Source organism: Delphinapterus leucas, chromosome 1 (assembly GCF_059928025.1).
Source record: "Delphinapterus leucas isolate spDelLeu-1000000601 "Yukka" chromosome 1, BTC_Dleu_Yukka2, whole genome shotgun sequence".
In the NCBI taxonomy this organism is placed as follows: Eukaryota; Metazoa; Chordata; class Mammalia; order Artiodactyla; family Monodontidae; genus Delphinapterus; species Delphinapterus leucas.
The window spans coordinates 82,905,891-82,922,522 of record NC_143129.1 but is presented as its reverse complement, the minus strand read 5'-3'; positions in this window follow the sequence as shown (position 1 = coordinate 82,922,522).

The following is a 16,632-nucleotide window of genomic DNA, read 5'->3' as shown; positions in this document are numbered from 1 at the left end:
TCCAGGTTTGACTTTTTCACACAGCTCAATAAATTTTGAAATGTGTATATACTAAAGTAGCCACCATGCACATCAAAATATGCTGTCACTTAATCCCTCTCATTTAATTGCAGGATACGTGCCTTCACATATTATGGCTGACCTGTTAGCCAAAGATCCTCTATTGCAGCCTCCAGAGAAAAATCTCCAGTTACCTTCAGAGCTGATTGAGAGACAAAATATCTGCAACATTCAACAATGAATCTAGATTTTTTTGAAAAAAAACTTCATTTTCCTTACACCCATGAATACAATTGTTTGATTTGCAATTTTCTATTCTTTGTAGGGACAGTCCCCTACAAAGGGGTAGGTAGGGGTAGGTAGGGTAGGTAGGAAGGCCTACCCTAATTTACTAGGCTGATTGTTGAGTGTGGGGTTGCAAATTAAAGGCTGAAGTAGAATTTACTTTTATTGTATAGAAAAGATGATGGGGAGATGCTGAGGAAAGGCTTAGGGAAGAGTAAGCTGGAACTAGAAAGTTGATATTAGTATCTTGCAGTGATTGTCAGATTTCATAGAAAAAGGGGTTAGATGCTACCTATCCAAAGGCGGAAAAAATGTTGGTGGAAAAAAACAATATTTAAAGGCATTTTATTAGGCCTTGTTATTTATATACCATCTTTCCTTTTCGCTTTTGTAAAATTGGCATAAAGCTGGCCTCGTGTGTTTGTTATATGACTTCTGGAATGTGTATTTCCATTGAAAACTATTAAAATTAAAATATTCACTGTGAACGTCCTAGATTAGTGGTCCCAACCTAAGGGACAAACCTACCTGGCTGAAGTGCCATTCCTGGGTCTGTGTCATTAACAGTAGTTGCTTTCCCTAGTGTATTGGTTTTCGTATTTCCCCCACACCTGAAAGTCGTAGTTCATACCAGCCATAAACCGTTTCCTTTGCTAAAAGATTTTAAAGTACTCTTACCCCAAGTAAGTGCATTTTAAAAATTGACCTATCTGTTGCATCCTTGGAATCCATCAAAAGCCAAGGGAGAGACGTTCAAGTGCTACAAGTTCAAGTGCTGCCCATCTGGGAAGGCAAAGGGGCTGCTTACTCGCTGGCCGCCTGGCCACGGTTGTCTGCTTTGGCTCCAACTGCTCACGGGAACTCGACTCACCTTCACCATGCCGGGAGGACCGGGTCGCTGCGGACGCCGACTTCATCTTCAGGGTGCGTTTAGATGAGGAATTCGCATGGGATTTCTTCTTTTCCCTTAATCTGTTTTCACCTCGCCCTCTGTCTCTTCAAGACCGTTTTTGGATCCTGACTGGACAGGACTTAAAGGAGAGGCTTCCCGTCTCCTACAGGTCTCTTCCTGCCCGGACGTTACTGCCCGCGAGGGAGAACGAGAGGAGCCGGGAGGGCAGCGGGTGCCCGAGAACCACAAAGTCGCCGTGTGCGCCCGCACGCACCGCGTCCCTGCGTCTCGCGGGCCGCGGGCAAATTGAATCAACAGCGCCGGAAGCTTCTCCGCCGGCGCCACGCGAGGTGTGGGGCTCCAGACCCGGCGAGAGGGGCCCCGCTGAGGCGGCCCGGCCCTGCCCCCGGCCCCGAGGACAGGCCCGGAAGAGGCCGATTTGGACCGGCGGGGCCAAGAAAAGTCTCAAGCGCGGCCCTGCCCCACGCTCCCGAGGTTAAAGGTCTCAAACCCTGAAGTCTTAGCGAACCGAGCGTCGCGAGTTGAATCGATTTCCACGCCTTTATCAGGAGAGTCGAGGGCCAAAATCAGACCAAGAAGAAGACTGTGTGGATCAAAGTGCGCAATTAATCAGAAAGGAAAAACTATTTCTTAACTGATTAGGTTGTGGATTGTGAAAGACCGGCATCAAGTTTTTTGGCGTGAGCACACGAAGGATGGAGTTGCCCTCAAGTAAGGTAAGAAAACTGCAGGTGCAGCAGGTTGTATGGGGAAGATTCGGAATCCAGTTCAGGGCCTTGGAGCCTGATTTGAAAGCGTTTTCCATCCAAGCCGTCTCCGTTGCTACATCCGCCTGAGTACATTTGGACGATGGAGATGCCAGGTCACGGTGCGCGGCCCCTTCTCTCCCCGCGCACATTCCCTCCCGCCTCCACTGGGCCCCTAGCACGCTCCCCGGTCACCGGTGACCTTCTCTCCACACTCAGCCACCTCACAAAGACGCGTCACCAGGCCAGTTCTGAGGTGCTGCCAGGATGAGGCAACTCGCTCGGGACTTGCAGACCCGGCAGGCCTCGCGCGCGCTCGGAGCGTCACCTGCGGGCTCCTTTTTTGGACGAAGCAGGGAGGGAACGACCTTAGGAAAGGATTTCTGGAACGACGGTGACCCTTCTGGAAGGCTCAAGGCCTTCCAGAGCAAAGGGAAAAGGTCATTGTAGTCAGAAATAAGGAGAAGAGCTAGCAATTTTCAGTTCCCCGGTGGTCTAGTGGTTAGGATGCAGGGATTTTACTGCTGTGGCCTGGGTTCGATTCCCGATCAGGGAGGGAGGTTGTGCTTCTTACTAGGTTTGGTATTTTCTAACCGCTATCATTCGTTTTTTCCACGACTGGAGGAGACATGGGGTTAACTGTTTACCGAGAATACATTCCAGAAAGTGGAACAGGTAGGTGAAATGTAGTATGAATTTAAAACTCTCATATGCGGGCACCACCAAAGTATAAATCCAATTACATGCCCCAAATTGTACGAGGCAATTTTCTCCCCACATTTAAAACCAACACTAGGAATTATCAATCTTTTAGATATGATTTTGAACTTTATTTACCATCAATCTCTTCACAGTCAATTTCCCCATAGTCATTTAAGTCCGCAGGAGACAAACTAAAAGAACTGCCTAGTATTTCAGCAAACTTGAATTTAAGACTCTTTCTCTGTTCTCTTCTGTTTTGGTGTTCACCCTTCCAGGTAAGATAAGTCGCAATAAAAAACGTAAGCCTGGGCTTCCCTGGTGGCGTAGTGGTTGAGAGTCCGCCTGTTGCTGCAGGGGACACGGGTTCGTGCCCCGGTCCGGGAAGGTGCCACATTCCATGGAGTGGCTGGGCCCGTGAGCCATGGCCGCTGAGCCTGCGTGTCCGGAGCCTGTGCTCCGCAACGGGAGAGGCCACAGCAGTGAGAGGCCCATGTACCGCAAAAAAAAAAAAATGTAAGTCTGGCTTTTTTGCTTGCAGCGGTCTCACTGGTTCTAAATTTTGTGGATATGGAGTTGTAGCTTGGATAGTTTCACGGCTATACTTTACCTTTAGGAACTTCACAAACGTGGTACATCGGAGGATCCCTAGATCCATTTTTGGAAGTGTTGGCAGAAATAAACACCAGAAATAAAAGTAACAGCTCCTGAAGACCAAAGACTGGTTGGAACCACAGCAGACTTTTGTTGTTGTTGTTGAAGTGTAGTTGATTTACAATGTGGTGTTAGTTTCTGGCGTACAGCAAAGTGATTCAGTTATACATATATATACATATTCTTTTTCATGTTCTTTTCCATTATGGTTTAGTATAGGATATTGAATATAGTTCCCTGTGCTATACAGTAGGACCTTACTGTTTATCTGTTTTATATATAGTAGTTTATATCCACAGCAGACTTTTTAAAACCAGAGAGGAGTTGCTTTCATAATTTAATTTTCATTTTGATGGCCACTTTATCTATTTTGATGAGGACATTAGTGGAGGGAAATTTCTTTATTGGGTCATTAATTTTTCTATATTGTTATTTATCTAAAGGAAACAATAAAAAAATTGTACTATAATGGTGATAATAACAATAAAATTTAATAATAAGATTTCACATCTTACATTATTCACATTGATGTAGCTGGCTTATGCTGTCATGTATTGCCCACTGTATAACATTACCTGATGAGTATATTCAAATATGTAGTAATACCTACTATTTTGTATATATTTTACATATAGATAGATAGATAGACAGATAATGCAATTATTTATAATTCAAGAAGGGAAATATAATGGGAAGGTGTTGGTAACCTCTTAGGTAGTGTAGCCCTGAAATTAACTGATTTTATGCCATGTTCTCACATACTTTAGAAGGCTATGCTATACTATTAAAATGACATTCCTTGGCCAGCTTTGTTGCCCATTTCCTGACCCAGCATTAAACACAGGAGGAGTGACAATGCGAAGAAAATGGCCTTTTGATGGACTTACCTAATATCTCTCTCTTATTATTACTTAGAATAACATCAGAAAATCAAGGGAAATATTTATGTAGAAAAGGGACATTCTCTGCTCTTCCTCTTCCCCAACCCTTAATACCCAATGGGGGAGTAAACACTTCTCATTCTTCACAATCCAGGACAGGTATTGAGCTTCCCTTTCTAATTGTTGAGGTCATACCAAAGGGTGTGGTTATTACTGCTGCTTTCTACCTGAGCAGCAAAAATTCTAACCCAACTGGTGTCAGGGGGAGGTTCCAACCATGCATCCCCATTCCATCTACCTTCTTTCTGGCCTTCTCCTCTCATAGCACTTGCACCATCAGATTCATTTGGGGAAGTTTGGTAAAGGTTGTTTTGTGCTTAGACAGAAGGAAAAACCTCTCAGACCTCGAACTGAGCCTTATGTTCTGGTCTAGTTTACTGGAATTCCTTCTACTATGGCACAAGCCCTACCAATGGAAGTTTGTTATTGGTAATAACCAATACACTTTGCCACTTTTCTTTATGTTCACATCTCCCTCAGGGACCCCCACACCAACCAGCAAATCTAAGTTATTGGCAGGTTGAGATTTGGGAATTCTTTGGTCCTCTAGCCAAACACCACCAATTAAGTGCTCTAATTCCACCATTTTTTAAAATTACACCCACCATATTTTAAACACTTAATTTTAGAAAGTCCAGTTTGTAGGCAATGGAGATTATTACTTTAATGTTATTTCTGTATTTTTAAAATTTTAACTATAATGGAGATTTCTCATCAAAAAGCATGGAGGCCAGAAGACCGTGAAACAAGAATTTTTACTGTAAAACAAACAGGTCAAACTTTGGCAGGAGTTGTAAGTCTAGCATGCAGTGGTGGCTTCCATATCAGAAATACAGAGTTCTTAAAAAAATAGAAAAAAAGAAATACAGAGTTCTTTACTTTGTGAGAGAAAGCAGCTTTGGGGTTTTTTTGTTTTTGTTTTTGTTTTTTTCTTTTGGCTGCCAGAGGGATTGAGAATGGCCAGGGGGATTGATCCACCTAGTTCCAAGTAACTTTACTTGACAAGCAAGCTACTTGCTTATTGGGGTTTATCAGTCACTCCTGCTAGTAGCAGTCTGATAACACTGCTGTCAGAGCTGTTGATATTAAATTTTTTGACTTGTCAACCAAGAGGGTATTATTTACACAGTGAAACTTTGGACATTAGAGGGTACAGGCACTCATGCTAAACTCTGACCCATCCACTGGTGGCAAACCCCAGGGGAGTTTATCCCATTAGCACTTTTTTTTACACATGACAGTACCCTGAACAGAAGAATCTCCTCTAACACTTTAAGAGCATTCAAAGTATAAGCATGTAACTCATTAATTTCAATTACACATTTTCACAGCTATGTGTTGAATTGACTCAGAGGCCTCACTCATAACTTTAACTTGGTTTTTCTCTTTGATGCAAGTTGTACCCAAACTCTGTCAGTTGAATTCACGCTCTCTTTTGCCGGAACACAGACCAAGGAGTTTAACACTTGCACTTGATGGGTTACAGCAGCAGCCAAGAGACCATTTTACCCCCTTGACAGAAAGTTCAGGAAGTGCAAGGAGGTGTGACCAGTCTGTGAGGTCAGTTGGAACAGTGGGAGGCTTCTTATTATCTGAGGTCAGGAGGAGGAGAAGAGAGGGTTTGGAGAGCATGAGGGTGGCAGCCCCACAGCAGTAAGCACAGCTCTGCATTTTGGTTTTAAGAGGCTGTCTACTCAGTCTCAACAAATTTTTAGAACAACTAAAACACTGTTTAGGTGACTGTTTTCGATCCTTCCTTGTCATTGCCCAGCCTCTAAATGTTCATTAACTCGTGGGATAGTTGGAGGATCCTTATTCCCTCCCCGCTCCTGCTCATAACCACCACTTGGGGGAGAACTTCCCAGGGAGCCTTCTCATATCTCCTAACCTGGCTTACACAGACCCTTCTGTCTTTTCTTCAAGAAGGTACTGTGACCTCACTGGCCCTACACTGGGCACCAAATTAGTCAGGCAGTCTAGCAGTCCCTAGACAATGGTATAGTGGCAGCTGCTAGTCACACTTCTGTAGAATTGGTCAGTAAGGAGACAAGAGTCTCAAATGAACTGAAGTAGTTCATTATTTACACACACAGCATAAGTAAATGTAGCATGTTGTCAGCTCCCCACATCCATAATTCCACAAAATCACACCACACTAGAGGGATCAGATGACAAGAAGACACAAGTGATGGCTTGCTTTGTTACGAAGGAGCCAGTTTCCATGTTACAGCTGAGCAGTTTTATAGCTTACAGTTGAGCCCTAGAAGGGTGGGGGCAAGGTTGGAAATTTCTATGTCTCACAAAAGCAAGGAGGCAGGTGAGAAACTATCTGCTGGTAGCCTGTCCCAAGGTAGGGAACCTCCTGTAAGAGATCAGCGAGAAAGAGCCTTATGATAGCACCTCACAAGACTGCCTATCTTTCCATGTTCCGAGGCATTCAGCCAAGACTTGGGTCAGACTCCAATTGAGCCTTGCCTATGTGGCCTATGTAGAGAAGTATAAGGTCACCAGAGTACCATACCAGAGCCATTCCCCTTTACCATGAACCTTGAAAATGAGGTTGACTGGACGTGATATCTTTGATTTGCACTTTCTTTACATAAGTTCCTTGAAAATGCTGCTCCACTCTTGCCTTGCTTTGTATGTTGGTGCTCATCTAATTCTGTTGCTTTTATAACTTATTTCACAGTTTTGCCTGGCAAGCCTAAGGATGTTTTCTTTATTTTTGTTTGTTTGTTTGTTTGTTTTCTTTATCTTTAAAATCTAAGAGTTTTACTATGATACTGTCTTGCAGTTGATCATCCTGGTTCAATTTTCCCCGATACCTGATGAGTCCTTTCATTTTGCCTCAACATATAAGTAATCTATCATTTCTTTTTTATAAATCAAGTCCCCTAGTTTGTTCTCTCTAAAGCCTGATTCTTGTATGTAACACATTACAATTTTTATTCAACAAATACAGAGATTCCCAAACAAGTTCCCAAACAAAATAGTAAAACGACCCTGATGATTTCAACACAGAATGCCAGTTTAAGGCTTTAAAAAAAAAAATCACCATCAGTTTATAAACAAAATGTAGAAAGACATAATGTCAGAGTAAGGAAACCTTTGAATATGAATAAATTTATTATTAAAAAGAGGAATGTAACTGGCTTGAAAATAGGTTAAAAAAACTTAAATTCCAAGCTATTCTTAGGTGAAAAAATTTTGGAACAAGATTAATCACCAAGTTGTCTTTCTAACACATTAACACCCATTACTTTTAAATGGCAGTCTTTCGCAGGAGCTTCCTAATGTGTCAAGAGCTATAAAACAAAACCCTATAAACAGTTGCCAGATTCTCAGTTCATTTTCCCTTTAAAAAAATATAATTTTCAGGCTAACACCTGTTGACACACATAATCAGGTACACAGGATCCTTCCCTGTGTTGGGGACAAAAATTCTACCACTGAACCACCAATGCTTCCCTTTGTTACACCACAGGCAGAGTAATTAGAATGTCCAGAAAGACCCAGCAGTAGTTCCAAAAGAAGCTTTTTATGGTGCTAATAGCTAACAAGGACACCAGAACAAAAGGTTTTTAATAGGAGACTTATCGTAGACAAAACTATAAATAACAAAATATCTGATTTATCTGATCAGACTCTTAACTCTGAAAAAGATTCTGTGCAACTGCACAACAGATTCTGATAGAAGAATATCAGAAATTCATCCAGGTTCTTTGTTTCTTTTCCTAAATCTTCACTTGTCAACCTCAAACTGTTGCCTGAGAAGGTAAGCTAACTTGTAGGTTAGGTAAGGTACAATTCTAATCCAGGAAAGAAATAGGAATCAGAATCAGAATTACAATTAGAAGAAAGAGGGGGAAAGGGGACAGAATCAAGATAGAGATAGTGAAGAGATCAATTTTGTTTCTTGGAGTTGGTCCTTTGAGCCTTTTTTTTTTTTTCATGAAAAAGTAATGATCAGTCTTACGATAATTATAATAATATTATGTGTTTGCTTTTTAAGGTGCATAAAACATTTGAACGGGTATATAGTATGAAAAGATTAATATTGTTTGCAATCAATATTTAATTTTTTGGGAGAATTCAATTTCCTAAATTAATAGGCTTTGATTTATTAGCTGTATTAGGCGTAGACTATTTTAAAGAAATATTGATTGTTAAAATATTAGCATGGTGATCTTTTGGTGAAGTTCAAATAGTACAGAGGTCTCTTTCCTCATTCTTCCCTGGGGAAATTTAACTGATGAAAGGAGCCTGGGGAGCTCCCCCACATTTTGGGACTTAGGACTTTTTGAAAGACAGGAGCTATAACCTGCAATCATACTTCTCCTGCTGAGAAGCCAGGCTAGTTCCAGGCTGAGTCATAAACTTGTTTTCAACAAGGAAAACGACCATCACCTTGACCTTGAAGAGCTTTGGGTCTATCTGCCCTCTGCTCAACACACCAGACACACACAAGCTCTGGCCAGCATGCTTTCAGTTACCACCTACATCAACCAGATCTACATTTATTCCCACATCCCTTTCTAAACTACAAACCTATACTTCCAACTCACAACTCCTAATTCACAGGTCAATGCCTCATATGCGTCTTAGAGTCACAAACGCTAGAACTCAACATACCAGTGAGCTCCCTGTCAGCATCACACACCACCCTCTGCCTCGACACTCTGTGATCACACCCAGGTACTGCATCCCCAGAGGAGTAGTATACTGTCCCGTGTTTCAATCTGTCAGTAAAACCATACCCAGACCTCTTCCCATCCCTACCTAGTACATTTATCCTCACCACCATCCAGCCTGTTGCCCATACCAGATCTTACTATCCTTTTTGGATAGACTCTCTCATCCTCCCAGCACAGAAGTTTATTTCCAGTATAATTAATAAATAGTGCTTAAGTTTATAGGATTCTCTACAGATTCACCTCCACTTCATTACTATACCCTTCCTCTATCACCTCTTACCTCCATTAATCTAAGCAGATCAAAAACTGGCCTCCCTACAGCGAGTCTAGTCTACTCCAGGCCCTTTGTCACACTGCATTCTGATTGACTATTCCGTGGTATAAATCTGGACATACCTGTACCTAAATCCACGTCAACCAAGACAGTAGCCAAGCAACAGTAGTCCTCCCTCCCTTGGTCATTAGGGCCCTGGAGACTGTGGGTGGTGCTGGGAAAATAATTGCAATAGATCAGCGTCTGGAGTTAGTGGTTTCTGGACTTATGTTGGCTTTAAAACATTTACATATTGGAGAAGCACAAGTCTCTGACAGGGCTTGGAAATTAGGAAGCAAGAATAAAAATGAGTCACTGTGCTGGTACACCTGTCCTTTTGACTTTTCAGTTTCACCAAGTCAGTTTCCTAGCAGCCGGAGTGAAGGCCACCAAAAGGCCCCTGTAGGAAGTTCTCTGGAGGAAACATTCTGAAACTTGGTCTTATGGGAATTCTTAGTAGTAATGATCAGAGGTGTCCTAGAAGCGCAGAGGTCTTCACACAGGGACAATTTTGGGTTCCTCAGGGGAGAATTTTCATCCTTTAGAGGGAGCTGGGTCCTACCTGCAGTTCTCTTCCATCCCAGACCAAGCTCCAGAAACAGTGGGCTGCTTGATGTGCTGGAATCTGTGCAGTCATTGAGTCCAGGGTGTGGACAGGTGCCTCCATTTCTTTGAAGAATCCTGGTAGATGAAGTCCTAGGACCTGCTGGTGGTTGTGGGAGAATCAATCTCATGAATTATTGGATGTGTTATGATCTGTGAAGAACACCTTAAACTAAGAATACTGGTGCTTCCATAGCAAGCATTTTACCTCCCACCTGAGTGACCCAAGTTTGAGTGCAGGCCAAAACGTACAACTGTTTTTCTTCTTTCTGCACCATAGTGGCTTCATTACTACCTCTATTAAGTCTTTATTGCAAAGGCAAGTCTCATCAAAGATCCAACAGGCAGGGGCAACACAGTCAGCCTAGGTAAGGGAGGGAAAGAAGAAAATGGACAGTGTTTGGGGAACAAAAATTATTGAAGACCATTTCTAAACAGTAATGTGACAGCCTTGGGACTGGGATAGGGCTATGATCATGGAAAGATTAGTGCCTGGCATGAGTTACACAACTGTTCCTCTGGGGTGCATCTTCCAAGGCAGGAAGTAAGTTTCGGTGTGTTGCTGGGACATGTAACATTTGGAGCTAAAATCCTTGCTACACTCATGTGTATAACCTCTGACACAATGACATCACCAACTAACAAATGAGTGTCCTAGAATATGAGGAATAACTTTACTGTGTTTCTATATTTGGAAGTTAGCTTTGGAAAAAGATCAGAAGATTTCCTTCCCTTGTCATGCCTATATTATTCTGATTTTCTCTTGTCATGATGCATGTAAATGTACCCCAAGAGATTTGAGGAACATAGAGAAAGTCTCACCCTCTCCTTTAGGTTGCCATTCCATAAACTTTTCTTGAAACTTCTGTATGTTACACTGAACCAGAAAGATGAGGAATTTGGCCAATAAAGACACTTCTCTCAACAGGTCACTGTACAGGTCACCACAATATCACAAATGGTCAAAATCATACATTAAGTTAACTTTTGGAACCTAGTATCTGAGAAGTCAATTGTTCATTTTGAATTATAATTATTTACCTCTTCTAACAGCCTATCAGACAATTACAGTCAACAGAGGAATATTCAGAACTTCTGACTTAGGTGGGCATATGGCAGATACAGAACAAAAGCTGTTTAGAATGAGAGAGAAACTGAAGGGTAGCTCTAGAAAGTGCTAAAGGCAGTCAAAAGCCAATCAGCTTTAACTGCCAACCATTCAGTTAACAGCATAACTCCCTAACTGACTGACCACATGGCCACTCCTCACAGATGAGACTACATCAAGTGGTAATGTGGACAGTTCACCTGCTGAAACCGAGAACATGTCCACCTTATCTCTACTCTGTCCAAATCTGCCAGCTCCAGAAGGCTGAGAGTGCAAGAGAGTGTAAGACCTCTGCTTCTTTGGTACATGCATAGGAAACACAGGAATTTAGGGGTTAGCCAAACAATAAGGATGGGGAAATTGTCCTCACCACTTTTGGTGTTCTGAAGACACAAAATTAAGAGGGAGGAAGGGATAATGTTTGAAGTTCGGTGGGGTGGTGGAAGACTATTCTGGTCCAAATACCTCCTGCTATTGACCCAGTGATAAGTGAAGCAGTTGGCCTCAGAGAAGCCACATAAATGAGCATTTGATTTACTATGGGAGGCAGAGACGAAAGAGCAGCAGGAAGCTGGACAAGAGCAGTCAAGGAGTTTGGCACTGGCACTGCCATCCATCCATCTGCATGCCAGAGACAGTGTCATCCTGGGTTTTCCCTACAGTCTCCCCTGACCCTGGACAGTTAATAACCTAAGATTTGCCTAGGGAAGAAATTCTGAGGGCCTGCTGTGGCATGGGAATCATCCTAAATTATAACATGACTGTAATTACATACACACATTTTAAAGATAAGGTATCTTTAAAGATTTATTAGTTTATTATGCCTTTATAGTTGGAGGGTGAAGAAGAAAATATCAAAGTTCTTTATCTAACAAAATGACTCATGGAAATTAATTTATATATCATTACCCATAATATCCAGTTAGCATAAAAGGCAATTAGAAATGGATGGTATTCCACAAGAGACATATTCTGAAGTCATGTTTTTTGCCTTAAAGTCTATTAATGTAGCTACTTTTTGGTTAATATTTTCAATAAAGCTTGTTTTTTCTCCTTTTGTTTTCAACCTTTCTGTCACTTTATAGTTTCGGTATATCTCTCGAATACAGCATATAGTTAATTTTTAAATCCAGCCTAGCAATATTTATTTTTTACTGTACAACTTGATCTCCTTATATTTATGTAATTGTTAATATAATTAATTTAAAATCTATCAGCTTTATCTTTTTCTATTTGTCCTCTTTGTTCTGTGTTTCTATTTCTCCCTTGGGTTTTTTTTAATTGGTTATCTTTTAAACTATTACAATGTTATGTTTTTTATTGTTTTATATATACTTTGCTTCAGTTTTTTTCCTTCTAAATTTTTAATTGTATTTCACTTCGTTTCTATCCTTTTTGTGATTAGTTTAAAAATTACAATCTTAATCCTTAGTTTTTCAAGCACAGTCATAATTATGACCCTTACTGTCATACTAAACAGTGTAAAGACCTTGGGATACTTTTATTCCATTTAGTCTCACTCTACGTATATGCTGTTATCATTTGTTATAGTTCTAAGCATTTTTAAACCCCATAAGGCTTTTTATGTATTTTTATATGGCCAATGTTAATTTAGATTTATCTATGTATTTACTGTTATCTTTCTCTATTTTTGTGTCTGTCTTTCCATGTGGAATCGTTTTCCTTCTGCTTGAGAAACATCGTTTAGAGATTTCTTCTGTGTGGGTCCCTGGTGAAGAACTGTTTCACCTTTTTTTCTCTGAAACAGTCTTTATTTTTCTTTAATTATTGAAGACTATTTTTATTAAGTATAGGAGTCAAGAAGCAGTTACTATCAGAACATTGAAGATATTTGCATTTGATTTTTGCTTTTCAAAAGTCAGTCAGTAGTCTAATTGCTGCTGATTTTAATGTAACCTCTCTTTTTTCTCTGGGTGTTTGTATAATTTTTGTCTTGTTTTTGATCTTCTGCAATTTTAGTGTGATCTCTCTAGTATTGATGTCCCTTTATTTACCTTGTATGGAATTGGTTAGCCTTCAAGAATCTGTTGGTTTGTGTGTTTCATGTTGTCTCAAACATTACTTCTTCTAATATTTACCCTGTTTTCTCTCTCTTCTACTTCTGAGACTAACTAAAAAATAAGGTAGACCTTCTCACTCTATTTGCTATTTTTTCACTTATGTTTAATATTACTGTTTTCCTTCTTGTTCTACATTTTTAATTTTTTCTTCTTCCCGATCTACCACTTTACTAATTCTCTTTTCAGCTATGATTGATCTCCTGTTAAATTCTTCCACTAAGTTTTAAATTTTAGTTATTTTTATTTTGTTTCAGAATTTCTTTTTTTTCTACCAAGTGAAGAAAACGTTTCCAGGAAGAGGGAAGGATCAACTGTTGTTGATAGGTTAGATAAATGTTGATAGATACATAAAGGAAGGTAAGAATTGACCACTGGATTTAGCAAAATTAGTCATTGGTGACCTTGACAAGAGCAGTTGCAGGGGAATGATGGGGATAAAAGCATGATTTTAGTAAGTTCTAGATCAGAGACTGAATATGCAAATGGACAATGGCCAGATAACAAATAAAAGTAGAACTCTGACCCACAATTTGTAGTAACCAGCCTAGAAAACCAACCCATTATCTACACTAACCAGCCCAGGAAGTCAACCTACTATCTATAAGTCAGAGTTGTAGAAAGTCAACCATTTTCTCAGCAAACAATCCAGGAAGCCAAACAAAAACCCTTGTAATAATCAGTCCCAAATGGCCAGGACGTGATTAATAACTTTAATTTTTGTCCCTGCTTCTAACTTAGGACCAACCAGAGAAGGCCAAAAATGCACCTTTAACCAGTCATATAGGACATCCTGCTTCTACAGCTGGATGCTGGAAGCTGTTAGCCTGCCTACAGCTTCCCCATGCCAGCAGCCTCCAATCACAGCATACCTGAAGCCTTCCCTTTTTTCCATAAAGCTTTCCCAGTCTTCTGCTTGCCTTTGAGTCTCTACTAAACCTAAAGGATGGTGGCTGACACCTTTGCTATAGCAAGTTCTGAATAAATAGCTTTAGCTTATTCTCATTTGGATAGGTTTATCATTTTAGAATTTCTGTTTGACTCTTCTCTAAGTCCGTTTTGTCACTTTTTATAATTTCCATTTTGTAGTTAAAATGTTAAACCAATAAAAAACCAAAATGTTTCCCCTTCTGCATGACAATTTGACCTTTAATTAACCTAGGTCTGTTTTCCTGGAATCTTGGGGTGAAATATCAACTATATTACTAAAATACATTGATTGATAATAAAAAAAAAGACTCCTGATTGACACCTGGACTTGGAAAAATAAGCATCTGGCGAGAAGCTATACTTTGAGCTTCCTTGAATGCAGTGACTCTTGTAACTTGCATAAACCTTGCATGGACACTGGAAACTATGTTATTGTTACCTGAAAACTGGGTTCACCTCTTGGTGAGTGCTGAGTCAAAAGACACAACCAAGCTAAAGACTGAGAGAAGGAACGGTTTGTTGCTTGCAGCAAGTAAGAATACCAGGGATCCTTCCCAAAGCAGTGTCTCCCCTCCCGAGACAGCAAAATTGGGGAAGTTTTAAGCTAAGGGTACATGCATATTCATAAAGGGGGTTGGGCAGCCAACAGGATCCAAGCTTAAGTTTATTGAAGTCAGGAGGGTCAGAAAAGGCCAACCTCATCATCCCTTAGGTTCCTGTTGAACTGGTGGTTGAGGTTGGGGGGTGGGGGGGTGGTAGGGGGTGTTAAATTCTGCAGATCAGCTCAAGAAAGTGCTTCAGGCTAGTCTTTACCATAGAAACAGAAGTGGGAGTCTTTACAAATGATTCATTATCTTTGCTATTGTTACTTCTCTTGCTTGATAACAGTTTGTTCTTTTGCTCCCTTAAGATCATTATTACTGAGACCTGTTCAAGGGCAAGCAGTGTGGCTAGGCTTAGATCACAAAATGGCTTAGGCCAAAAATGGCTTCTATTATGTCAAGAAAGCCATGCCTGGTTTTCTTTCTCCAGGGACCCCACCCCCACCCCCACCCTATCTGCTTACACTGTGAAGTTTTTGCAAGAGATATTGGTTCCTGGGACCTGGAGTTTCAAAGCCAGGGTGGCTCCACTATATCTTTTTCCCTTACACCTCACTCTTCATCTGTCCTGGAATGGAACGTGAGGGGCAGAGAACCAAGATAATATCTCCTGGGTGGCAGTGCAGACTGCTGCAAGGACTACTTCCACAGAAGAATAATGCCTGAGATTGTCCTGCCAGGAAGCTGTAGTTCTTATCTTTTATCTTTCTGAGTAGACTGGTGTCATGTGTGGCCTATGAAAGTCTTGTGATTCTGAATGTTTAGTTGAAGCTAAGAAAACTCCCTAATAGGCAAAATTCTTCCAAATTTTCAATTAAAACAAAATTTTTTATTGAGGTATAAGAGATATACAACATTATATTAGTTTCAGGTGTACAACATAATGACTCAATATTTTTATATGTTGCAAAATGATCACCACAATGTCTAATTAACATTGATCACAGAATTTTTTTTCTTATGATGAGAACTTTTAAGATTTACTCTCTTAGCAACTTTCAAATATGCAATACAGTACAATTAACTATAGTTGCCATGCTATATGTTACATCCCCATGACTTATTTTATAATTGGAAGTCTGTGCCTTTTGACTCCCTTCACCCATTTTGCCCACCCCCCACTCTCCACCTCTGGCAACCACCAATCTGTTCTCTGTAACTATAAGCTCCGTTTTTTTTCTATTAAGATTCTACATAGAAGTGAGATCACATGGTATGTGTCTTCCTCTGTCTGACTTATTTCACTTAGCATAATGTCCTCAAGGTCTATCCATGTTGTTGCAAATGGCAAGACTTCATTCTTTTTTATGGCTGAGTAATATTCCTCTGTGTGTGTGTGTGTGTGCGTGCACTGAATTTTCTTTATCCATTAATTTGTTGATGGACACTTATGTTGTTTCCATATCTTGGCTATTGTAAATAATGCCGCAGTGAACATGGGGGGTGCAGGTATCTTTCTGAGTTATAGTATTTTCAGATTTTTCACTTGTTTCATGAACAATGTAGACATCATTGTTTACAGTCTTTATGATAACTCCAATATCTCTATTATTTCAAGAGTCAGTTTCTGTTGCCTGATGTATCTGCTGGTTCTCATGCATAGATCTAGTTTCTTTGTTTTCATTATCTCTGAATATGTGCTACATGTTGTATCTGAAAAAACAGTTTTGTAATAATTTGAGACTTACAATGAAGGCCTTCCTGCCAGGCACCTGGGAACACTCCCAGCCTAGAACAAGCTTAAACCAAGTAAAATGTGTGAAAGATGCTCTAAGTTAATTGTATTACAGCGGGGATGTTTCATTTCTAGTTCACCTTCATCCTAAGATTATAGCCATTTGGGGTCCTAGCTTTTGATAGGAATGCATTTTTGGTAGACACCGCAACTTATGCAGAGCCTGATCTTTTATTTCTGCTCTATTAGCCACAGGAGGCTGTCACACCAAATTTGCAGGATCAGGAAGTGCCCTTAGCAAAAAGTGTGGCTTCTATTCTTGTTTATGTCCCTGGCTTCCAGTTTTTCCTTACTTTAGACCTGGTGATTCTTTATCGTCTAATCATCACCT